Consider the following 27,346-nt stretch of genomic DNA (forward strand, 5'->3'; position numbering starts at 1 on the left):
GCAGCTGGATTTTTCAGAGGAGTACTGCACCCTACATGGTTTGCAAACCAAGTGGTAGTTCGGAAGGCGAGTGGGAAATGGACGCTTTGCATTGATTTCCCATATCTCAATAAGGCTTGCCCAAAGGACCCATTCCCCTTGCTCCGCATCGATCAGATTGTGGATTCTACTTCAGGGTGTGATCTACTCTCCTTTTCGGATGCATACTCAGGATATCACCACATCTTCATGTCCAAAGAAGATGAGTAGAAAACATCATTCATCACTCCATGTGGTACATATTGTTTTGTCCGCATGCCCTTCAGATTAAAGAATGCCGGGTCTCCTTTTGCAAGAGCAGTGTAGATTGGTTTTGAGCCACAACTGCACAGAAACATAGAAGCTTATCTGGAAGAAATTGTAGTCAAAACCAAAGGCCACCCTTATCCAGGATTTGGAGGAGACATTTGCTAATTTGCGCAAGATCAACCTGAAGCTTAACCCGGAGAAGTGCGTATTCAGTGTTCCCTCCGGCAAGCTACTTGGATTCTTCGTGTCCCACCGGGGGATCAAAGCCAACCCCGACAAGATCAAGGCCATTGAGCAGATCCAAGAGCTAAGGACAGTTAAGGATGTGTGGCGCTTGATGGGATGCGTTGCTGTGCTAAGAAGATTCATTTCCAAGTCTGCCGGCCGTTCTTCAAAATTTTGAAGAAGGCAGGGCCTTTGAAGTGGACCCCGGAAGCAGATACAGCCTTGCAAGAGTTGAAGGCTTACCTATCATCTGTGCCTACCTTGGTTGCACCCAAACCTCAAGAGCCGTTACTGCTTTACTTAGTAGCAACCAACCAAGTGGTCAGTGCAGCCTTGGTAGCACAGCGAGAAGTAGATGAAGCAGAGAGTGGCCAAACTGCGGCAGTCAGAAGAGGATCAAAACAACAGTAAGCACAACAACAATTGCAACCCCAAGGACGCGTCAAGGAAGAAACTGGTGTAGCGCCTAGTGTACTTCGTCAACTCCTTGTTGCAAGGAGCTAGATCGAGGTACCTTGGTGTGCAAAAGTTGATCTTTGGCCTCGTTATGGCCTCAAGGAAACTGCACCACTACTTCCAAGCCCTTGAGATCATGGTTGTTACTCATTTTCCGTTGCAGAGGATACTCCGAAACCTTGAGGCTGCTGGCAGAATAGTGGAGTGGGCTTTGGAGTTATCTAGTTTTGGTTTGAAGTTTGAGAGAACTTCAACCATTCAAAGTAGGGCGCTAGCAGAGTTTATTGCAGAATGTACGCCGACCCCTGATGAGGAAGCAACATAAATAGCTCTCCCCGTCAAGGAATCACCCGAAGAATGGATTATGTATTTAGATGGAGGTTTTTCCCAACAAGGTGTAGGAGCTAGCGTGCTTCTTTTTACAACAAGGTGTAGAGTTTTTCCCAACAAGGTGTAGGGCTCCTTGCCGGGCTCAGGATTTCAGCAGAATTGGGAATCAAGAAGCTGATCATTCGAGGATATTCACAGTTAGTAGTGAGACAAGTCAACAAGGATTATCAAAGCCCATTGATGGAAGCATACGTTGAGGAAGTAAGGAGGTTAGAGGAGTGCTTTCATGGGTTGCAAACAGAGCACGTACCCTGTGCGGAAAAAATCAAAGCTTATCACCTGTCAAAGTGTTCTGCGCAGAAGCTTCGTGTGGAACCAGGAACTTTTGTTCTCCACCTCTCTCGACCCTCCGTATCACCAACCACAATGGTCCGGAAAAGGAGAAAGTTGGACTATGGTAAGCCTCTCCCGATCGACCCATCCGCTCCCGGCAGAGGCCCTGCAGGAAACAACTCCTCACAGCCTACCAAACCACCCCCTCCAGTCGGGCCTATGGACCTCGCGAAGGAGGCTGGTGCTCTGCAGCCGAGGAGGTGCCACTAGTCCTCGTTGCCGAGCATCACATCATCCGCTTCCTCCAAACCGGAGAACTCCACGGTGATCCAGATGAAGCTGAGAAAGTAGCCCGGAGGGCCAGTATGTATCAATTTTTCGATGACACTTTGTATAGAAAGAGGCCCAACGGTGCGAAATTGAAGTGTGTTTGCCGGGAGGACGGAAAGGAACTGCTAGCTGAGATTCATAGAGGAATGTGCGACTCACACATTGGACCAAGGGCATTAGTTGGGAAAGCATTCCGGCAAGAATTCAATTGGCCCACAGCCCTCCAAGACGTAGTTGAACTCGTCACGACATGTGAAGCCTGTCAGTTCCATTCCAAGAAAACACACCTCCCTACGCAAGATCTCCAGACAATCCCTCTGTCATGGCCATTTTCGGTCTGGGGGCTCGATATCCTCAGCCCCTTCCCCCGAGTAATCGGGGGCTTTGAATTCTTGTTTGTTGCCATCGACAAGTTTACAAAGTGGCCGGAAGTGACTGCCGTGAGGAAGGTGCCTGCTCAGTCAGCTATCAAGTTCTTGAAAGAATTGGTGTATCGTTTCAGAGTTCCGACAAGGATCATCACTGACAACGGCACCTAATTCATGAGCCACGCCTTCCCGCAATATGTTCGAACCCTCGGATGCAAGATCTCATTTGCCTCTGTGGCTCACCCCCGGAGCAATAGACAAGCTGAGATGGCGAACGCTGAAGTGCTTAGTGGACTCAAGACAAGAACTTTCAATACGCTACAGAAGCACGGCAGGCGGTGGATTGAGGAGCTACCGGTAGTTCTTTGGTCCCTCAAAACGACACCTAATCGGGCTACCGGGCATACTCCCTTCTCCCTGGTCTACGGGGCAGAAGAAGTTATCCCCACAGAACTCATTTACGGGTCTCCTTGGTTGCTTGCCTATGATGAAATAGCGCAAGATCAGCACCGACGTGACGACGCTATGCTACTTGAGGAGAACCGTCTCCGGGCCGCTACGCGTGCTGCACGCTATCAGCAGGCCCTGAATCGCTATCACAGCCGCAAGGTTCATGCCCGGTGTCTTGAGGAAGGTGACCTAGTCCTTAGGCGCGTTCAGTCCGCCAAGGCTACACACAAGTTATCATCAAAGTGGGAAGGCCCTTACCGGGTACTACGAGTCTCCAGACCCGGCGTAGTCCGTATAGAGATTGGAGATGGCACACTGTTGCAAAACTCATGGAACATTGAGCATCTCCATAAGTTCTACCCGTAAGGCGCAGAGGCTGTCGGGCCCTACCCGGCAGCCACCCATTGTACATGGCATTACTGAAGTTGCATATAACCCCTTGTAGAAGCCGGGGTGATAACCCCGGCAAAGAGAAAATAAAGAAGCGTTGTAGGGGGGCCCAACTAAGATTACATGCATGCATAAGCACACCTAGATCATTGCATAAGCACTTCATGAGCATTTGCATATGCATATAGATAGGATTGCATCATGCATTCATTCTCATCTACATGGAGTTGCAAATTCTTGCCGTGAACCTGGCTTCGGCAAAGGATGAGAAGATTGCACGGCACGGTGATTACTGGTAAGCCAAACAGATAAGTTCACCTCTTGTCCATTAGTATTCTGTAAAGCTACAACTTTCCATAAGAAAACCTCGCCTCCCTCTTTGAAACTTAGGTTCTCCCATCCATGACTCGAATGCTGCTCCAGTCAGGGTGGTCGCAGTGGCCTTTGGGAAAAAGGAGTTGGCGGGGGGCTGGCCCCTCTGTCTGCTCCCCACCAGACGAAGAATGGAGTTGGCGGGGGTGCTCCCATCCATGACTCGAATGCACCACCACGTTCGTTTCCACCATCAATCCACCAAAGCAGGTGTAGGATCTTAAGCCTCGCGGTGGCCCGAACCTGGGTAAGTTTCTTGTGTGCTCTCTGCCGTGCTGCCGTGCGTTGGTCTTCTCTTTGTGCAACGTGACGTCCCCCGCCGAACCAGCAAGGGGCCGCCAGGTCCCATGGGTGGCCGCGGATATCCCGCAACACATGGCATGCCTTGTCAAACGCCAAGACCCGCGCAGAGCGATCCCTAACCCCGTGAGGGAGAACAGCTTCATCTCCATAGACGAGAAAGAATGGAGTTTCTCCTATAGGCTTGGTCGCGGTGGTGCTGATGGACCACAACACAGACTAGAGCTCATCCTGCCAGCACCTGCCGCAGGCCTTGAGCTTCTTCTTGAAGGTTCTTTCCTTGAGGCCCCTCAGGACCTCCGCGTTGGCGCGCTCGGCCTGGCCGCTGCTCTCGGGGTGTGCGACTGAGGCGTAGCATATATGCGTTTCAAGGTTAGCACAATATGTTTTCAAAAGGTTGCAAGTGAGCCGTGAGCCGTTGTCGGTGGTGATGCGATTAGGAACCTTAACTGGCTCATGGGGCCCTTGATGAACTTGACGGCTGAACCAGCTAGGATGGGGCAGACGGCCTCCTCCTCCGCCCACTTGGTGAACTTGCCGATGGTGACGTAGAGGTAGGCCCCTGGCACTCGAGGGAACGGGCCCAAGGTGTCCATCTCCCAGATCACGATCGGCCACGAGAGCGGGATGGTCTAGAGACCATGAGCGGGCTGGTGGATCTGTTTTGCATGGAATTGGCATGCTTCATAGGATCTCACCACCTCGGCGCCATCATTGAGCGTCGTGGGCCAGTAAAACCCACTGCGGAATGCCTTGCCCACGAGGGTACGTGATGAGGAGTGATGCCTGCAGTCTCTGCCATGTATGTCCGCCAGCATCCCGTTCCATTGATCCCTAGAGATGCACCACAAAGAGACATCATTTGGCCTCTTCTGGTAGAGCTCACCGTCTTGAATGCAGTAGGTCGTGGCCTCGCGAGCCACGTGCTCTGCGTCTTCTTCCTTCTTCGGCAAGGTTCCCTAAAGCAGATATGCCTTGAACTCCTCGGTCCAACACCCCTCCTGAGGCTCAAGCGCGAGGAGTAGATGTGATTCCGAGTTTGGGCTGCAAGGAGGGGCTCCTGAGAGGGGCCCTGGGGGAAGCCCCTCCTGAGGTGATGTTGGTTCCGCAGCAGGAGGGCTGCCGATGACTTGAAGAGCCGCTCCTCAAAGATGCCAGGCTCTTGGGGCTGGCTTCAGAACAACCTTTTAGCGATGTCATCTGCTTCCTTGTTCGTGTCGTCCGGCATGTGCTGCAGTTCCAAGCCCAAGAATCGTTTCTCAATTTTGCGTACCTCCGCAAGGTATGCTTCCATGTATTTGTCCTTCAGCTCGTATACTTTGTTGGAGAAGTTGATGAGGAGTTGGGAATCGCCCTTGATGGTGAGGCGCTTCACTCCCAAGGCTGTTGCAGTCTTGAGCCCGACAATCAAGCCTTCGTACTCCGCGATGTTGTTGGACACCTTCTTGCCCCACTGGAAGCAGAGCTGCACGACGTAGTACAAATTGTCCTAGGTGGGCGAGATGAGGAAGCTGTGACACCCCAAATTTTTGACCCTATTTTATTAATTAAAATTTTGCCAGGAAATTAAAACTTTTATTTTCTGGGCTCCCTTTTTATTTTTGAACCTTTTCCTCCCTTGATTTATGGAGTTTTTCCCCAAAGTGAAAACTTTTCAAATATGTTTTTGGACTTGTTTAACCTCTCAAAAAGAAAAAAAACTTTTCTTTCATTAGTAGAACTAATTACATAATTAATTTGCCTGACCTTCATTTTCTTGAAAAATGGTTTTTACAGGTTATATGGCCATATTTGAACTGCAACCTCTTTAAAAATTTATTCAAAAATCCCACCAAAATTTGGAGATGTCATGTGATGTTTCTAAATAACTTTTAGGCAAAAATATCTTTTATTCTTGAAATATTTTGAGCTCTGCATCCAATTTTCTTCTCTGGTCCAGAGTGCAATTTTGCACTACAACCCATTTAAATATTTCTTTCTAGCCTCCACCAAAATTATGGGATGTTGGTAGTAGCATATGATTCAACATTATGCAAGAACCTAGTGCTGTTCTTTGAAAATTTTGAGAGAATCAACCTCTTTTCCATTCTGGTCCAGCCTAGGTGATTTGCAAAGCAAGTACCTAATTTCCTTTGAGTTTTGATCTCAAACCAACTCCTCTGGATAGTCCTTAGCACCCACAACCCAGGACCATCAAGATCCACTCTTCTTAAAATTTTCAAGTTTCAGCCTCTGCAAGTTTGGACCAGATTTGTCAAATTTGGTGAAATTCATATCTTCTCTTCTCCAAAAATTCTACCAAAATTCAGGCAGCCTCCAGGAGCAATGAGAGGAAACTCCACTAAAAATCAGCTCAAGGAAAAATCCCTACATGCCTAGATCATTCTGTCGAACACCTTGCATGCACTGTTTCTGTTCATCTTCAGTTAAGTTCAGAGTTTCAGTGTCGATCTTCGTCAGAAATTCAGTCACATGCTCACAGTGCACTTGGCACGTTGCTCACGTCCTAGCTTGCTTGTCCGGAGCCTCACACGCGCGCTTGGCACGTTCCTGGCGCCGGTGGCACCCTGGCCCACCTGCGCCGGCGTGTCTTGCGGCGGCCGAACCACCGTAGCAGCCGACAGGGAGCAGAACGGCGGCATAACGCCGTTCGGCGCCGCCCAAACCCCCTGGTGGCTCCGCGTGGCCATTTCCTCGCCAGCGCACGCATGCAGCACCGTCGCCGTGGCGTGGCACGCATAGAGCGTACTCCCTGCCGCCGACGGGCCCACGCCGCCCCGTTCCGTCGAGCTCCCCCTAAGCAACCAAATCCCGTTGCGGTTAGCACCTAAATGGAACCAGGGAACATCCACGACGACGCTCAACCTCTGAACCTTCCCGACCAAGCCCCCCCCCCCCGTTAATCATCGCCGGAGAACTCTGTTCACGGCAACCGCCTCGGGCCGGCTATAAATAGCACCCCCGAGCTTGCTCTCGCCCCCGCACAACTCCACCACCTCACTAGACCCCGCCTAGCCACTGGGAGAGCCTCGAGGGGCCTTTCTTCTTCGACTCGGGCCACCTCCGTCCGCCTCGGGCTCCGGCAACATTCTCTTCGGTGAGAACTCCTCCGCCGCCCTACTCTTGCCCGTAGCCCCGTACCACCTCCAGTAGGCTAACCCCCACTCCAATTTGATCTTCACAGCTCTCTCCGACGAGGTCCGCAACCACCCGAATCGCCGTCCGCCGGAGCCAGCGTCGCCGCCGACGTGGTACTCACGCCGGCGACCACCACCACCTCCCACAAACACGGAGGTACTCTCCGATCTCCCTGCCTCGCCATGGATCACCGCCGGCGACCACCGCGGCTCTCAGGCGCCGACGAGATTCGTCCCCCGTTTGAAAATTCAAACCTGACGGGTGGGACCCGCCCGTCAGCCTCTCAGCTCTTTTTAAACGAACCGTTTTCTGAAGGCGTCTTCTGCCAAAGTACGTCACCCCTCTGGGCCGGCGTATTTTCAATCGAATCGTTTTCTGTTTTTATAAGTTAGCCCCTGGAAGTTTTCTGTTTCATTACATATGGGTCCTTGGGTTAAAACCATTATAAATTTTTAACAGAAAGGAATTTTTGAGTGATTCTTTTTCTGTCCTCTTCAAATTTTTGTCTAGTTTTTTATCATATTTATTTAAAAAAATTGAACAACTTTTTTGTGCTGTTTTGAAATTGTGTGTTAATTCAGATTTATTGAAAATAGGATTATGGAGAGAGAGAAGAAAACTTTCAAAAGTTTTGGAGAGCACCCCCACCTCTCCACACCTTGAAGGCAATCATCTTGAACCCTGGCATAATATTTTTGATGTGTTGGTTGACACGATTATAACACCACCTTATTTCGGAAAACTCGTTATTTTATGTGATATGGTCATTTGCATGGATGCATATTAGTGATTTCCTTGCGGTTGGAAATGAATATACTTGTGATGGTAATCATCCTCATGTGCCTTGCATGCATGCCGGAAAGGAATCCGGGAAAGCCTCTGCCTTGGGTAGGAGTGAGCTTGTCGCCGGTCCCCGTCGGGACGGTTATGTCCGGCATGGCATAGTAAGGTATAATGGGTGGTGATTTTGTTGGTCGAAATATATTTGATATACATGTCATGCAGGAAATTTATAAGCCTCCTGAGTCGGCCATAGATCGAGTCTTGTTCCGGTAACCCCCATACTTGTTTCGTACTGCCACTGGTCCCTACCGTAGGTGGGGTATGGTTCAGTAAATTGTTAACCCTGGTCTTGGCACACACCGTACAGAGAGGCCATGGTGGAAGATACCGGTTGTAGCCGGTAGGCATGCCACCTGGTCCGGGGGCATGGGTGTATCCGGTTGGGACCGAGAGGGGGGCACCCCGTAGAGCGCGCGATAGAAATTTGATCCCATGCTACGCGAGGTTGTAGCCTCCCCACTTAGAGTTTTGCTTAACAAGTGTCGTGGGTGATTCCAGACACGAGTAAAAGCTGGTGTGTGCAAGTCAGGTGTGTCTTCAATTAAAAGACCGTAGACGGAATTAGTCCCGATGGACTAATGGAATCCGTTACTCGTGGGTACAGAGTACACCCTCTGCAGAGATATTAAACCTATTCGAATAGCCGTGTCCATGGTTAAGGATTACAGTCTGGGATGGGTCAAGTGTCGGTCTTAGTGTCGGTCTTCGGAGGAGAAACCACTAAACTCGAATATTGATGATGACATGTGATATATGATGGTTATGATTGTTATCATTATGGACTAACCAGTTGTATTGTTTGAAATAAGGAATATCCCTGGGACGGTACCACCTCCTGGATATTCACTATGATTATAAGCCCTTTATGTGGCGTCGCTCAGACGCCCGACTGTGGCAGGTTTGTTATTTCATTTATTTTTACAAGCCCTTTATGTGGCGTCGCTCAGACGTCCGACTATGGCAGGTTCGTTATTTCATTTATCTTTACAAGCCCTTTATGTGGTGTCGCTCAGACGCCCGACTGTGGCATGTGGTTATTTCATTTACTCATAAGCCCTTTATGCGGCGTCGCACAGACGCCCGACTGCGGCATGTTTGTTTTTTCATTTTCTTATAAGCCCTTTATGTGGCGTCGCTCAGACGCCCGACTATGGCATGCTTGTTATTTTATTTAGTTTATAAGCCCCTTACGTGGTGTCGCTAAGACGCCCGACTGAGGCATGCTCACTTTTACTATCCTTTCGAGATGTCGCTTCAGACATCCGATCGGTGCATTTTATTTGTATTCTGTCATTGCATATTACGGTTGCATATAAATAACCTGCTTGCATCCAGATTTTATTTATGACTGACAATGTGATCATAGAATAGTTCAGTACATGTTGATCAATTATATTATACCTGTGTTCTTAATGTTTGCGAGTACATTCAAAGTACTCACTGGCTTGTCCCTGGCTATTGTCTTGGCAAGATTGCTTGCTTGGAGAGGATCGTGGCGATGACAGCCTCGGGACCTAAGCAACGGTGATAGCAGCCTCGCGAAGATAGGAGTTAACCTGGTCAGCTGTTCCTGTGGGAAATGGAGTCCCATAGACCGTGGTGATCCACAAACCGCTTCCGCCCTCAACCACTAGAAACCATTTGATGTACTCATAGACCACAATGGTCTTGTACTATATATTTTGCACTTTTGCTTGGAATTTCTGTAACAAGTTGGTGCCTCATCAGCTAACAGTAATCCTGGGGCTGGTGAGCACAACGGCCCTTTTCTGGAATTTAATGCCCGGAAAACCGGTCGTGACAGACTTGGTATCAGAGCCAGGCTGACCATTGGCTAATCCTATCCTAGCCAGGTCAATAAACCTAGGTTAACCAACCCACCAGACCTCAGCCAAACCCCAGTCAAGCTTCCCTTGCAAGATAGCCACACCATGACCCGACACCTTTTGGCAGTCGGTGCCCAACCTATCAACCCAACCTGTCAATCATGCGCCAGTGACCGAATCCTGAATAGTCTTTTCGCAAGCGTGTGAAGGAAGACTCCGTCCCCTTTTCTATAAAAGGGCACGCTAGCCTCAACTCAGCACAACACAGCCGCTACCCAAAACCGAGCCTTAATGCCTAGCCCCGTCATGCACAATGAGACCACAGCAACCAACCTTGGAGGCTTTGTGACCATACTCGCAAACCTCACCCGTTGTGCCTACACGTTAGAAGAGCTCCCAGAATATGTTGTGTACCAAGGATCCATGAGCGGTGAGAGCCGTCAATTCTGGGCCACTGTGCACATCTATGGAAGGGGTCTAGCACCCGAGCGCCCCTACAGGTTCACTGGAAGGGCGACTTCCTTTGAGCCACAAGCCATTCAACTAGCTGCTCGAGAAGCTATAGTTCATCTCCGGCACTTGTCGCCCAGAATTAACTGTCGCTCGTTCCACTACTACCCCAGACGTGAAGGGTATGGTAGACCACCCCAAGTTGCCAACGGAGATCACGAAACGGATCCTGCATTGTTGCACTTAGTGCGCTATGTAGGTGCACTAGAGGAACTGTTCGATCAAATCACCATTGATCTAATCGCAGCTCGTGGAGAGCTGGTTTATCGAGCCCCGGCGAGAGAAGAGAACGAAACCGACGTCGACAACCCAGTCGTACTGTTCGGACAACCGATCGAGTCCCTGAGATCAGCCCCAGCCACCAACCAAGGTGCTTCGATGACCCCAGAAGTGCTTCGTCGCCTCTTGGGAGCACACTCCAACGGGGTTGTGGCCAACAATCCCCGAGATGGTCATCATCGCTACCCCGAGCCTGCAGCCCCTCAACCCACTCCAGCTAATCCCGACGGTGAGACCAGAAGAGAAGCCTCGACATCCACAAGGCGCGCCCGCTTGGATATGAACGAGGTAGACTAATTTACTCGATTAGTACCGAGCCTTAGTACGGCCACGCCCTATATTTGTGTGTCGCCATGATTGAATGATGTTTGCTTGAGCGCCTCGATTTTTTTTTACCATGCTTGTGTACGTCAGTGAACGGTTGCATTTTACTTCGAGCGTACCAAAAACCAACCCCGGCCACACAAAGTTTGTGCTATGAGTAAGCTTTTTGGTTCCAACTAACAGGGAAGATATTTGCAAAAAAAAAACAACCCTTATCAAATCTCGAGGACGAGATTTTTCTTAAGGGGGGTAGTGTTGTGACACCCCAAATTTTTGACCCTGTTTTATTAATTAAAATTTTTCCAGGAAATTAAACTTTTATTTTCTGGGCTCCCTTTTTATTTTTGAACCTTTTCCTCCCTTGATTTATGGAGTTTTTCCCCAAAGTGAAAACTTTTCAAATATGTTTTTGGACTTGTTTAACCTCTCAAAAAGAAAAAAAACTTTTCTTTCATTAGTAGAACTAATTACATAATTAATTTGCCTGACCTTCATTTTCTTGAAAAATGGTTTTTACAGGTTATATGGCCATATTTGAACTGCAACCTCTTTAAAAATTTATTCAAAAATCCCACCAAAATTTGGAGATGTCATGTGATGTTTTTAAATAACTTTTAGGCAAAAATATCTTTTATTCTGGAAATATTTTGAGCTCTGCATCCAATTTTCTTCTCTAGTCCAGAGTGCAATTTTGCACTACAACCCATTTAAATATTTCTTTCTAGCCTCCACCAAAATTATAGGATGTTGGTAGTAGCATATGATTCTACATTATGCAAAAACCTAGTGCTGTTCTTTGAAAATTTTGAGAGAATCAACCTCTTTTCCATTCTGGTCCAGCCTAGGTGATTTGCAAAGCAAGTACAAGTACCTAATTTCCTTTGAGTTTTGATCTCAAACCAACTCCTCTGGATAGTCCTTAGCACCCACAACCTAGGACCATCAAGATCCACTCTTCTTCTGTTTAAAATTTTCAAGTTTCAGCCTCTGCAAGTTTGGACCAGATTTGTCAAATTTGGTGAAATTCATATCTTCTCTTCTCCAAAAATTCTACCAAAATTCAGGCAGCCTCCAGGTGCAATGAGAGGCCACTCCACATTCAGCTCAAGGAAAAATCCCTTCATGCCAAAAGCATTCTGTCGAACACCTGAACTGCACTGTTTCGTTCACTCTTCAGTTCAGTAAGTTCAGAGTTTCAGTTTCGTCAGACTTCAGTCACATGCCTCACAGTGCACTGTGCACTTGGCACGTTGCTCACGTCCTAGCTTGCTTGTCCGGAGCCTCACACGCGCGCTTGGCACGTTCCTGGCGTCGGTGGCACCCTGGCCCGCCTGCGCCGGCGTGTCTTGCGGCGGCCGAACCACCGTAGCGGCCGACAGGGAGCAGAACGGCGGCATAACGCCGTTCGGCGCCGCCCAAACTCCCTGGTGGCTCCGCGTGGCAATTTCCTCGCCAGCGCACGCATGAAGCACCGTCGCCGTGGCGCGGCACGCACAGAGCGCGCTCCCTGCCGCCGACGGGCCCGCGCCGCCCCGTTCCGTCGAGCTCCCCCTAAGCAACCAAATCCCGCTGCGGTTAGCACCTAAATGGAACCAGGGAACATCCACGACGACGCTCAACCTCTGAACCCTCCCGTGCAACCACAACACCGCCGTAATCACCTCGCCGGAGAACTCCGTTCACGGCAACCGCCTCGGGCCGGCTATAAATAGCACCCCCGAGCTTGCTCTCGCCCCCGCACAACTCCACCACCTCACTAGACCCCGCCTAGCCACTGGGAGAGCCTCGAGGGGCCTTTCTTCTTCGACTCCGGCCACCTCCGTCTGCCTCGGGCTCCGGCAACATTCTCTTCGGTGAGAACTCCTCCACCGCCCTACTCTTGCCCGTAGCCCCGTACCACCTCCAGTAGGCTAACCCCCACTCCAATTTGATCTTCACAGCTCTCTCCGACGAGGTCCGCAACCACCCGAATTGCCGTCCGCCGGAGCCAGCATCGCCGCTGACGTGGTACTCGCCGGCGACCACCACCACCTCCCACAAACGCGGAATGGCGCCCTAAACACGGAGGTACTCTCCGATCTCCCTGCCTCACCATGGATCACCGCCGGCGACCACCGCGGCTCTCAGGCGCCGACGAGATTCGTCCCCCGTTTGAAAATTCAAACCTGACGGGTGGGACCCGCCCGTCAGCCTCTCAGTTCTTTTTAAACGAACCGTTTTCTGAAGGCGTCTTCTGCCAAAGTACGTCACCCTTCTGGGCCGGCGTATTTTCAATCGAATCGTTTTCTGTTTTTATAAGTTAGCCCCTGGAAGTTTTCTGTTTCATTACAGATGGGTCCTTGGGTTAAAACCATTATAACTTTTTAACAGAAAGGAATTTTTGAGTGATTCTTTTTCTGTCCTCTTCAAATTTTTGTCTAGTTTTTTATCATATTTATTTAAAAAAATTGAACAACTTTTTTGTGCTGTTTTGAAATTGTGTGTTAATTCAGATTTATTGAAAATAGGATTTTGGAGAGAGAGAAGAAAACTTTCAAAAGTTTTGGAGAGCACCCCCACCTCTCCACACCTTGAAGGCAATCATCTTGAACCCTGGCATAATATTTTTGATGTGTTGGTTGACACGATTATAACACCACCTTATTTCGGAAAACTCGTTATTTTATGTGATATGGTCTTTTGCATGGATGCATATTAGTGATTTCCTTGCGGTTGGAAATGAATATACTTGTGATGGTAATCATCCTCATGTGCCTTGCATGCATGCCGGAAAGGAATCCGGGAAAGCCTCTGCCTTGGGTAGGAGTGAGCTTGTCGCCGGTCCCCGTCGGGACGGTTATGTCCGGCATGGCATAGTAAGGTATAATGGGTGGTGATTTTTTTGGTCAAAATATATTTGATATACATGTCATGCAGGGAATTTATAAGCCTCCTCAGTCGGCCATAGATCGAGTCTTGTTCCGGTAACCCCCATACTTATTTCGTACTACCACTGGTCCCTACCGTAGGTGGGGTATGGTTCAGTAAATTGTTAACCCTGGTCTTGGCACACACCGTACAGAGAGGCCATGGTGGAAGATACCGGTTGTAGACGGTAGGCATGCCACCTGGTCTGGGGGCATGGGTGTATCCGGTTGGGACCGAGAGGGGGGCACCCCCTAGAGCGCGCGATAGAAATTTGATCCCATGGTACGCAAGGTTGTAGCCTCCCCACTTAGAGTTTTGCTTAACAAGTGTCGTGGGTGATTCCAGACATGAGTAAAAGCTGGTGTGTGCAAGTCAGGTGTGTCTTCAATTAAAAGACCGTAGATGGAATTAGTCCCGATGGACTAATGGAATCCGTTACTCATGGGTAAAGAGTACACCCTCTGCAGAGATATTAAACCTATTCGAATAGCCGTGTCCATGGTTAAGGATTACAGTCTGGGATGGGTCAAGTGTCGGTCTTAGTGTCGGTCTTCGGAGGAGAAACCACTAAACTCGAATATTGATGATGACATGTGATATATAATGGTTATGATTGTTATCATTATGGACTAACCGGTTGTATTGTTTGAAATAAGGAATATCCCTGGGACGGTACCACCTCCTGGATATTCACTATGATTATAAGCCCTTTATGTGGCGTCGCTCAGACGCCCGACTGTGGCAGGTTCGTTATTTCATTTATTTTTACAAGCCCTTTATGTGGCGTCGCTCAGACGTCTGACTGTGGCAGGTTCGTTATTTCATTTATCTTTACAAGCCCTTTATGTGGTGTCGCTCAGACGCCCGACTGTGGCATGTGGTTACTTCATTTACTCATAAGCCCTTTATGCGGCGTCGCACAGACGCCCAACTGCGGCATGTTTGTTATTTCATTTTCTTATAAGCCCTTTATGTGGCGTCGCTCAGGCGCCCGACTGTGGCATGCTTGTTATTTTATTTAATTTATAAGCCCCTTACGTGGTGTCGCTAAGACGCCTGACTGAGGCATGCTCACTTTTACTATCCTTTCGAGATGTCGCTTCAGACATCCGATTGGTGCATTTTATTTCTATTCTGTCATTGCATATTATGGTTGCATATAAATAGCCTGCTTGCATCCAGATTTTATTTATGACTGACGATGTGATCATAGAATAGTTCAGTACATGTTGATCAATTATATTATACCTGTGTTCTTAATGTTTGCGAGTACATTCAAAGTACTCACTGGCTTGTCCCTAGCTATTGTCTTGGCCAGATTGCTTGCTTGGAGAGGAGCGTGGCGATGACAGCCTCGGGACCTAAGCAACGGTGATAGCAGCCTTGCGAAGATAGGAGTTAACCTGGTCAGCTGTTCCTGTGGGAAATGGAGTCCCATAGACCGTGGTGATCCACAAACCACCTCCGCCCTCAACCACTAGAAACCATTTGATGTACTCATAGACCACAATGGTCTTGTACTATATATTTTGCACTTTTGCTTGGAATTTCTGTAACAAGTTGGTGCCTCATCAGCTAACAGTAATCCTGGGGCTGGTGAGCACAACGGCCCTTTTCTGGAATTTAATGCCCGGAAAACCGGTCGTGACAGAAGCCTCCAGCCCCCGCACCCTGACACGTGAATGCGCCGTCGAAGTACATGACCCAGCCGTCCGGTGCTTCGCTTCCCGGCTGTCAGTGTCAAAACTAGCCAATATCGGGTAGGGGGTCCCGAACTGTTCGTGCGATGATCGAAGGTAACAAGAGACAAGGGACACGAAGTTTACCCAGGTTCGAACCCTCTTAACGGAGGTAATAACCTACTTCCTGTTTGATTGACTTTGATGAGCATAGGGGTCACAAGAGTTGATCAACCTCGAGATCGTAATGGCTAAACCCTAGATGTATAGCCTATATCATTATGATCGCCTCTACGGACTAAACCCTCCGGTTTATATAGACACTGGAGGGGCCTAGGTTTGTACAGAGTCGGTTTAGAGAGAAAGGAAACTTCATATCCGAACGTCAAAGCTTGCCATCAATGCAAAGGAGAGTCCTATCCAGACATGGGGGAAGGCCTTCTATCTTGTATCTTCACGGCCCATCAGTCCGGCCCATGTCACATAGCCCAGATGCCCGGGGACCCCCTAATCCAGGACTCCCTCACCGGCGAGAGGGGTCAATTCTTGCCCACTTCTGGGCCAGGAACGACGGTCCATCTGCCATGAAGTCGGCGAGCACCGCACTCTTGATGACTCTGGTGGTGTTGAACTCCAAGTGGAACGCCTGTAGTTCGATGTTCCACTCTATGACCCTCGATGCCGCATTGGGGCTCCTGAGCACCCTCTCTAGTGGGTAAGCTGAGACAACTTTGATGGGGTGGCCTTGGAAGTAGGGGCGCGGCTTGCGGGAGGCGACGAGAAGCACGAGCAAGAGATTTTGCGGCATGGGGTAGCATGCCAGTGCATCGCGCAGCACCGTGCCGACGAAGTAAACCGGGTGCTCGACGTGGGCGAAAGTGTTCGTTACATCTTCTACCTCCTGAGGCCTGACGGCCTCAGGAGCCTGGTCGCTGGTTGGGGCCGCTGGGGCCTCAGGAGCTCCGTCCTGAGGGCCACGGTCCTCTGTTTGGGGTAGCCGAGGACTCAGGAGCACCATCCTAGAGCCGGTTCATTCCAACTGGTTGCACTACAAAAAAAGACACATCCGTGACATTTTGGGCAGAACGAAATTTTTTCTGTCATACTTATGACACTTCTATGACAATAATTGTGACAAAACATGGTATCATCATAGATGTGGTGGGGTCCTACTTCTATGGCAAAAAATCATGACAGAAAATGGGCTTTTCGTCCTGGGCAGGCCGGAGCAGCAGCTGCATGACATTCTTTGGGCCGTCATGATGGAAAAAACCATGGTAGAAGCGAGGGCGAGGAAAATGTCTGGGTGTTTCCGGTTACGGTGGGTGGTCGGGGCCGAGCGATCCGCGTTTCTCTTGTACACGCACGCGCGTGGGTGTGAGGCCTTGGGCTCTAACTAAACCCGAGCGAGGCGTTGGGCTCTAACTGAACCCGAGCAATTGCACTTGAGGCTACGCGTTACTGAACTCGAGCAATCGATCGATGGCTGTTAACTGAACCCGACCGAGCGATTCCTTCGCTACTGCTGCTAACTGAAGCCAATCGATGCTACCTCTGGATGAACAATGAGCGTTGCTGGTGGGTTTGGATGAACAGTTCTCGGTGGGGGTGGATGAACAGGACCCCATGGTGTTGCCTCTGGATGAACAGTGAGTGTTGCTAGGGGGATTGGATGAACAGTTCCCGGTGGGGGTAGATGAACAGGACCCCGTGGTGTTGCCTTTGGATGAACAGTGAGCGTTGCTGGGGGGTTTGGATGAACAGTTCCCGGTGGGGGTGGATGAACAGGACCCCATGGTGTTGCCTCTGAATGAACAGGACACCGATCGATCGAGCCGGTTGGGGCTGGATGAATAGGACCCCGTGGAGGACTAGATGAACAGGACCACCCCGTGGAGGACTGGATGAACAGGACCACCCCGTGGAGGGCAGGATGAACAGTAGACGGTGGAGGGCTGGATGAACAGTAGCTCGTGGAGGGGTGGTTGAACAGGAGCCCGTGGAGAGGGCTGGTTGAACAGTAGCCGGTGGAGTAGCGCGCGGTAGAGGCTAGATGAACAATAGCTTGTGGATGAACAGTCGTAGGTGGAGGCTGGAGGAGGTCGACGATGGATGAACAGTAGCCCATGGAGGCTGGAGGGAGTCGACGATGGAGATGAACAGTATCCCGTGGAGTCCCGTTTTGCGGTACGCCACACACCTCCCGGTGAACAGGCGCCCCGTTTCGACTGTAGCACTCCAACACAAGTCCGTTTCCTCCATTTTGCGGTACGCCACACCCCTCCCGATCAACAGGACCCCCGTTTCGACCGTAGGAGGTCTGTTTCCTCCATTTTGTGGTACGCTAGACCCCTCCCGATGAACAGGATCCCATTTTGAGCAGGGCCGGTCGAACACAAGGCCGTTTCCTTCGTTCTGCGGTACGCCAGGCCTCGTTTCCGTCAGCTATTCCGTCCAAGCCCTCCTGATGAACATGACGACGCATTCCATTCCGACCCAGCCGGTTGGCTCCCCATGAACACGACGACGATGATGTTTCTCCGTTCCAACCTAGCCATGTACACGAGCCATGTCCGTACGTATGCGCGAGTAGGCGTTCGAGACCCTGCCCGTATGTACGTACGTGGCCGTATTTTCTTTCTTGTACACTGCCCGTTGTACGTACGTGTACATGCTACGTGTGCGCCTCTACTGCGACATGTGCGCGCCTCTACATCGACCAATATGTACGTACACGTTCGCGACCAGAATGACAATGCTACGTATGCTTCGACCAGGTGGGTCCCAACTGTTAGGCACTTCCTTGCGTGCGAAGATGTAGCTGGTGGGTCCCAGCAGTCAGGGGGGCGAATTGTTTTTTTGCCCGAACGCACTTCCTTGTGTGCGAAGATGTAGCTGGTGGGTCCCAGCAGTCAAGTGGAAACGTTTTTTTGCGAAATACGGTGGCCCGTCCGGTGGGTCCCCGCTGTCAGGTGGAGAAATAATTATTTTGCGCGTAATAAGGGGGCACTTCCTTGCTGCGGCCGTGGACACTGATGTCAGCCTCTCCACGTACAGTCCACGTCCGATGGAAGCCGTTCCTTGACCACGCCGCTCCGAGAGCACCAGGGCGGTGGATGATAGCGAGGCCTAGGAAGGGGATTACGCAGAGCCGGGGAAGACACGACAATGGATGCCCACGCGTAGAGGAGTCTGAGGGTTCACTGGTTCGCTGCGGTGTGAGGCTGCCATCGCTGTAGAATAACAGGGGTGTGGGTGAGTAGAGGGATGGCCTGGCCCACGGTGGGAGTAGTAGGGGCGGTGAGGCCTCCGCCGCATCGCAGCCGGCCACGGGAGGCAGGAGCACGAGGCACGACTGGCGCTGGTTTCGGTGGCTGGCGTAAAAAGACCAGAGGTTCAAGAAGCACTACGTTCGTTGGATGGACATCGTACGGTCACTGGAGGTAGAATCATGCATATTGACTAAGTTGTCAAAGCCCTCTGTCCACGTCAACTTAGTAGGCCCACAAGTCAGCCTGCAACTATACTGGGTCCTAGCTAGCATGGGAAGTATTCATTTTCTTGTGTGCAATAAGGAGGCACTTCCTTGCGTGCGAAGATATAGCTGGTGGGTCCAAGCTGTCAGCAGCGGTAACATTTTTTTGTGAAATACAGAGGCCCTTTCAGTGGGTCCCAGATGTCAGGTGGAGGAATCATTATTTTGTGCATAATAAGGAGGCATTTCCTTGCATGTGGCCGTGGACCTAGCTGTCAGCCTCTCCACATACAGTCCACTTCAGATGCATGTCAGTCGTTGACCATGTTGACCAGGCCGCGCCGAGAGCACCAGGGCGGTGGATGACGGCGAGGCCTAGGAAGGGAACGGCACGGAGGTATGGAAGACTCGGTAGTTGTTTCCTACATGGAGGGGCGTACGACTGTACGAGGGTTTGCTGGTTCGTCTGCCATCGCCGGAGAATAACAGCAGGTGTGGGTGAGTAGAGGGATGGCTAGGCCAGCGATGTGAGTACGGTGGGGCGGTGAGGATTGCACGGCAGCATAGCCAGCCGCGGGGAGGAGGGAGAAGGCAGTCCCACTGGTGCTTGTTTGAGCGGCTGGAGCAAGAAGAGCAGAGATTGAAGAAGCACGACGGCCGTTGAATGGACGTCCAACAGTCACTGCTTGTGCGTCAACCTTTTTTCTAGGAAAGCCTCAAATCTGTGGAAAACATCATACATCCCATCTTCCATTATTTCTAATAATTTACAGCCCATTTGCTAATTCATAAGGTTTTTTTGGAGCCCATATTCTTTTTGTTAGCATTACAACCCATATTGTGGCCACGCTTAAAAAAATTATACGAAATTTTGCATATTTCGGTGTGGTCTGAACAGTTTTGAATACCGAAATTTCGAGTCACATTCAAACTGATTTTAAAAATAAATGTATATCAATATAAAATCCAACAAATTGTCCACGCATAAAAATCAATGCAATTTAAAATCTCGAAATGCAAAAAAGAAATTTGAAGCTAATTGCCGGTTTGATGTGTTTTAAAAATGTACAGCCCATTTCTCATTACTGATAGGCCATTTTCTCGGCCAGCCGAATGAAGCTCTCCTCGTCTTGAAAGATTTGCAGCCCAACATGCTTGACAAAGCGACTTACTTGGCAAATCACAAAAAAACTGGGTTGTGGCCATGGACCCAGCTGTCAGCCTCTCCATGTACAGTACTCTTCCAATGGAAGTTGGTCGCTGACCACATTGACCACGCCGTGCCGAGAGCACCAAGGCGGTGGACGATGGCGAGGCCTAGTAATGGGACGACACAGAGCGGGGGAAGACACGACAGTGGATGCCCACGCGGAGAGGAGTACGAGGGTTCACTAGTTCGGCTGTGGTGTGAGGCTGCCGTCGCCACAGAATAACAGGGGGTGTGGGTGAGTGGAGGGATGGCCTGGCCAACAGTGGGAGTAGTATGGGGGTGGTGAGGCCTCCGCGGCAGCACAGCCGGCCACGGGAGGCAGTAATGGGCGGCACGACCGGCGTTGCTTTGGACGGCTGGAGCAAGAAGATCAGAGGTTGAAGAAGCACTAAGGCCGTTGCATGGACATCGTATGGTCACTGGAGCTAGAATCGTTCATATTTACTAAGTTGACAAAGCCCTCCATCCCCGTCAACTTAGTAGGTCCACAAGTCATCCTCCCACTATGGTGGGTCTCAACTGGCAGGGGGTATTCATTTTTTGTGCGCAATAAGGAGGCACTTCCTTGCGTGCGAAGATATAGTTGGTGGGTCCGAGCTGTCGGCAGAGGGAACATTTTTCACGAAATACAGAGGCCCTTCCAATGGGTCCCAGATGTCAGATGGAGGAATCATTATTTTGCGCGTAATAAGGAGGTATTTCCTTGTGTGCGGCTGTGGACCCACCTGTCAACATCTCCATATACAGTCCACTTCTGATGGATGTCATTCGTTGACCATGTTGACCACGCCGCGCCACGAGCACCTGGGCGGTGGACGACGGCGAGGCCTATGAAGGGAACGACACGGAGCCTGGGAGGACACGACAGTGGCTGCCCACGCGGTGGAGAGTACGAGGGTTGACTGGTTCGGCTGCCGTCGCCGGAAAATAACAGGAGGTGTGGGTGAGTAGAGGGATTGACTGGCTAGGGATGCGAGTATATGATGGGGCCGTGAGGCCTGCCCGGCAGCACAGCCGGCCACGGGAGGCGGGAGCAGGCGGTTCTGACGACGCTGGTTTGGGCGGCTAGGGCGGGAAGATGAGAGACTAAATAAGCACAATTGCCGTTAGATTGACATCTAACGTTCTGACGCTGGAAGAGTCGATTGTTGACAAAGTTTCTTTTGTGATAAACCTTGTGTACACATGAACTTAGTAGGCCCACTAGTCATCCTCCAAATCTGTGGCAGACAACATAGAGCCCATTTGCTATTTTTAATAATTTGCAGCCCATTTGCTAATTCTTAAGTAATTTATTACAGCCCATTTTCTTCCCAGGACCATGGTAAAAAAGTTCAACCTTATTTTGCATATTTCGGTAGAGTTCAAACTTTTGTAATGCCGAAATGATAAACATTTTTTAATAACTTATTGATTTTTCCAAAAAAATCATTTTGTTTTTGTAAGCAAATAAGACGTGGGACAATTGAGTTGGTTTAAGGGAAAACCTGTGGTAAAAAAATCAGCGCTGGGAGGGAAAACAACAACAAAAATAAGGATGTAAATATGAAAAGGGAATTTTATGTATTTTCAATATAATGATACATGTACATGAACTAGAAAAACAATTGGTAGAGATTAGAAAACGGATGTAGGACATGCGTTTCAAGAGGAAAATAGAATTAGGCTGTGTGTTTGATTCAGTAAAAAAAGTGCCTTCGGATGTTGTAAGACAAAATATAACTAACGTTGGCGGGCCAGAAGCCAGTAGATACCTGCTGGATCTTTGTGCCCCGTTGTCATCATGGGCTGGGCCTGTTAAAAACAAAACCAAGCCTGGGAAGTCTACAGCCCAGTTGAAACTTGCTCGACCTGAAAAAACAATATACGTGCTCAATAAACGAGAGAATTCTGCAAGTACAGACTGATAACTGGGATCCAGCAGGGATATTGGTTTTTCATCGTGATAATAAGAGCATGCACTTGTTTCGAAAAATTTGGAGAACTGGAACTCGAATGGCGAGTGCTTATGCTACCCATCAAATAAAAATCAGGTGCCTGAAAATTCGTTTCGAAGCAAATGATTCAGATTTATATCCACGTCGACCCTCGGCATGATGGTTGGAAGCAAATGCCAAGTTCATACAAAAAGATCGTTCACAACAATACCAACTTGCGGACGACAAGGTAGTACAAGTACCAATACCAAACTAACTTATAATCTTTTTACTCATGGCCCTAGTGTTCGTTTGGTTGAAAATCTTGCAGAGGACAAGCTCCCGCTCCTTCTCTTGCTCCAGGTCCCCGAGGTGGTACTGGTGCATCACCCAGTTGGTCCTCTGCTGGTCCAAGTTCTTGTTGGTGTGCAGCACCAGAACCTTTTTGCTTCCCGTCTGCTGGCTGTTGACCATCACCGGCAATGTATTGCCGGTGTTGTGCCACATCGGGTGCATGCCACACTCCGACTGTATCTTGCGACATGTCCACGTGCCCCTTTTGAATGCCCTGGAATTGTGATGGAAGAAATGCTTGCTTAGGCCACTCAGTGTGATACCTGCAGTATTGTCGAATACAGGTTTTAGTGTACGTAGTTGGCATTTTCATAACATCTTTGGCATGTTGCAGTCACTTGTTTCACTTTTTATTAACTGTAAAATTGTAATTGCTTCACCAAGTCTACGTCTAAAAAGAAAAATAGAGCTATAAACAAAGGAATATATTTGTGCAAGTAGACGGCCGATCGGTGTCTTACCTGGAAGTTTCTCAGGATGGGTGTAGCATATGTCGTGCTCGCTGTCGATGGTTGGTATGAACAAATCAATGAGAGATTGAGATCTCGCGCTGTCAGCACTCACTTTGGCCTCAAGGTGCTCGATCAGCTCCTGATCCGTGGGATCGAACTTGACGCCAGCCGGTAGCACCGGCCAATCTTTCTTTGACTTGCATGGGTTAATTCCAGTTATATGGTACTCAATGTATGATCAATCGACTGTTTTAAGTGAATGATGAAAGATTTCGACAGATAAGTGGTACTCCAAATCTGAAGTCCAGAATACCTGAACACGCCGCTGGGATTCTTGTGTCACCTCACACGCAACGTGTTGTAACGTCAATTCAATGTGTGGACATGATGAATAATTTTACCAACGTATACTAGTACTTCTACTGTACTACTTACTAGTCGTATTTAGTGTCACATTTTAACCATAGGTTTAACTAACAAGTACACACTTGAAGCGTAAGTGATATATATATATATATATACTGCATAGCATATATGCACTTGATCCCAGAAAGGTATCTATCCTTCAAACTAGAGGAGTGCTTCAAAGTAACAACCGTAGATAATATCCAACAAAACAGGGTCGTGCTACAGCAGCAGAATACATGGCTCAGTCTACATATCAGTACGAATCAAGTTGTGCATATTTGCTATTGGCATGAACCACATCGCCGCATGTCGGGTTTGCAAAAGCCATGCATCGCATGGAAGCTTGATGCCTTTCACACATTGAAGATTATCTGGCAGCAAGCTGTGTTGACGAATCTCTGGATATGGTATGATGTGTAAACACAGTCCCCCCTGGCGAATGGAAGTCGCATAGCACGGTAATTATCGCTGGTGATATAATCGACGATTGGTTGGATGATCGCATAATTGAGCCCGAGGAACATGGAGTGGCTACCGAGGCTGTAAACCGCCTCCAGTTGAATACGCCTGGCCCAACGGAGTTGGGATCTTTCTCGAACACGAAGCAGCCATAGCCATTAATGGCCCAACGGAGCTGGGATCTTTCTCGAAGTACTGCATGTGGTTTGATGGAATGTTTTGGTCAATTTGGTACGTGCAAATGAGCATCAAATGACCACCGTTGGCTGAACGAGTGATAAACGACAACTCATCGGCTGGTATGATTCCAGGTCCTGGAATCATGAAGGCCAGCACATTTGCGTCTGCTACAACAATTCAAATTGGAGACCAAATGGACAAAAATAAACAATCATGTCTAGAGTATGTGTGGAATTAAGATTATTATAACAGTGACACATATCATAGATAGAGAATTGCAATGCCGTGGTCATAATCATACCCCAAGTTAAAAAAATAAGCCAACGACTTTCATATTCTAGCAATATATCATGGTTCAAACATCATGTAACAATGAGAGGAAAGCAGATATGACAGGGCCTACTCATATTCTACCATAGCACTTACTACAGTTATCATATCAACTCTAAGCAATAACATGCGTTGTTATAAAAATCCTGGAAATGAGAGTAACATATAGCAATCATGAGGTTATACTCATAATATCTATTCTAACAATCATTAGATACCAATTGTTCTCATATCAACTCTAACAATAACATGTGTGGTCATAAAAATCTAGGAAATGAGAGGAACATATGGCAATGATGTGGTTATAGAAATACTATATATTCTAAATTTGTAACAATGAACAGGCAGTCGTATTCTTAAGGTAAAGAAGAGATGAGATGGAAAAATTACACGACGATAGATTCCACCAGCATAGGTAGCCAATCTGTGCGTCGACCGTATAAACGATGCCATCGTGCACTATAGCATCAGACAGAAGTGTTGGGTAAAGAGGATCGACGATGAGCCATAACCATGTATGGCGACTGGATTCCAGATAGAGTAATCCCATGTTGAACACGACAATGAGCTTGTAATCCATGTAGTCTTCTGATGGTGTGGGCACTTCGCAGATTACAACCTTTAGCAAACAGAGGTCGAGCCAAAAGCTCGACGCGTCTCGTGCGTAGTAGGCAGGAGTGTCCGGTGGGCCGCGAGGCTTGATGGCGGCGGTATCCAAAGATGGAAGGGTGATCTCTCGCTGGGTGTAGATATCCATGAGACGCCATGGACTACCGGATTGGTGGCTGAGGACGAGCCAGTTGGCCTTCATGCCCGCCTAGTAGTGGCCGTGAATGAAGGATAGGTGGACGGGTACTGGTAGCATGTCGAGGGCCACCACGGCAACCTCCGTAGGATCGTCAAGTCGGTGTCTGGGGCACCTGCGAGGATCGGGCATCAGCGAGCAGGGTGAGGGAGTCCTGGATTGGGGGGTCCTCGGACAACCAGACTATATAATTTGGCCGGACTATTGGACTACGAAGATACAAGATTGAAGGCTTCGTCCCGTGTAAGGGTGGGACTCTCCTTTGCATGGAAGGCAAGCTTGGCAATTCGAATATGTAGATCTCCTTCTCTGTAACCGACTCTGTGTAACCCTAGCCCCCTCTGGTGTCTATATAAACCGGAGGGTTTAGTCCGTAGGAAAACAACAATCATAATCATAGGCTAGCTTCTAGGGTTTAGCCTCTATGATCTCGTCGTAGATCAACTCTTGTAATACTCATATCATCAAGATCAATCAAGCAGGAAGTAGGGTATTACCTCCATCGAGAGGGCCCGAACCTGGGTAAACATTGTGTTGCCCGCCTCCTATTATCATCAGCCTTAGACGCACAGTTCGGGACCCCCTACCCGTGATCCGCCGGTTTTGACACTGATGTTGGTGCTTTCATTGAGAGTTCCACTGTGCCGTCACGATAAAAGCTTGATGGCTCCTTCAATCATTAGCATAGATGTGATCCAGGGAGAGATTTTCTCCCCAGACTGATCTTCGTATTCGGTGGCTTCGTACTGCGGGCCAACTCGCTTGGCCATCTGGAGCAGATTGAGAACTACGCCCCTGGCCATCAGGTCAGGTTTGGAAGCTTGAACTATACTGCCGACATCCGTCGAGACTTGATCTTTGATGGATTCGAGCCCATGTCAGGTGCGCCGCACAGTCACGACGAGCATGACTTAGCTCTGCCGTCGGACGGTGTTCGGTAGATCACACCTATGGCTACTCCAGCCCCCAATCCGGAGTAGATCGTGCCGTCCGAGGACGGGTGGATGGACCCCACCACGGAGGTCGCACACTCAGTGACGATAGAGATGAATACTGCCTTCACCTCCTATGAGACAAGTGTTACCGGACCCTTGGATTCGTCCCCGGCCACAGGCTCCGAACCGCTTGCATCCGTGCCTATCGAATCTGACTGGGCACCGATCATGGAGTTTACCTCCGCGGATATCTTTCAGCACTCGCCCTTGGGCGACGTGCTAAATTCATTAAGGTCTCTCTCCTTGTCAGGAGACCCTTGGCCAAACTATGTCCGGCTTGAGTGGGAAGCGGACGACAAAATTCATTCCCCACCCACCACCCACTTAATAGCCACTGTCGACGACTTAACCGCCATGCTTGATTTCAGCTCCGAATACATCGATGGTATGGACGATGATGCAGGAGAAGAACAGGAACCACCACCCACAGGGCACTGGACAGCCACCTGATCATATGATATATACATGGTGGACACCCCCCAAGAAAGCAATGGCAATAAGGCAACGAAGGATAATCCCCTCGTGAAGCAATCTAAGTACCGGCGTTATCGACGCCGCTCTAAGCCCCGCCATAGCAAAAGCAGCGATACCAGCACAAGAGACAATAACACTGCAGACAGTGCCGAAGACGAAGACAATCCCCTCCAGCCAGGCTTCGAGCGGGAGGATGGGCAAGCTAGCCCTAAGGAACAGGTGACAGACGGAGAATCAGAGGATGACAATTACATGCCCCTCTCGAAAGACGAGGTGAGCCTCGGCGACGAAGAATTTATCGTGCCCGAGGATCCCGTCGAGCAGGAGCGCTTCAAGCACCGGCTTATAGCCACAGCAAAAAGCTTGAAGAAAAAGCAGCAGCAGCTTCAAGCTGATCAAGATCTGCTAGCGGATAGATGGACCGAGGTCCTGGCAGCCGAGGAATACGAACTCGAGCGCCCAACCAAAAGTTACCCAAAGCGCAGGTTGCTACCCCAACTCGAGGAGGAAGCATTAAAGCCTACAATACCAGCGTATGATGAGGCTGACCGGCCACCTCATGGCCGAGACAAAACGACGTATCAGCCCGAAGTCCAGCCTGCACCCTGTCGCCAGTCAAACAAAAACACGAAGGCCCGGGGTTACACGCAGGACCTGCGAGACGTATTGGAAAACAAAGCAGGACATACAAGATCGATCTACGGATCACGGGGGCGTGCCCCAACGCGTGACGACGCTCGTCACGCCGGATATACTAAAAGCAAATCTGGCCTGGCCGAATACAGCAGACAAGACTCGTATGAACTGCGTCGTGATATAGCCTAGCATAGAGGCACCGCACACCCCCTATGCTTCACTGATGAAGTAATGGATCATGAATTCCCAGAAGGGTTTAAACCCGTGAACATTGAATCATATGATGGTACTACAGACCCCGTGG

Source organism: Triticum urartu, chromosome 3, assembly GCF_003073215.2.
Source record: "Triticum urartu cultivar G1812 chromosome 3, Tu2.1, whole genome shotgun sequence".
Classification (NCBI taxonomy): Eukaryota; Viridiplantae; Streptophyta; class Magnoliopsida; order Poales; family Poaceae; genus Triticum; species Triticum urartu.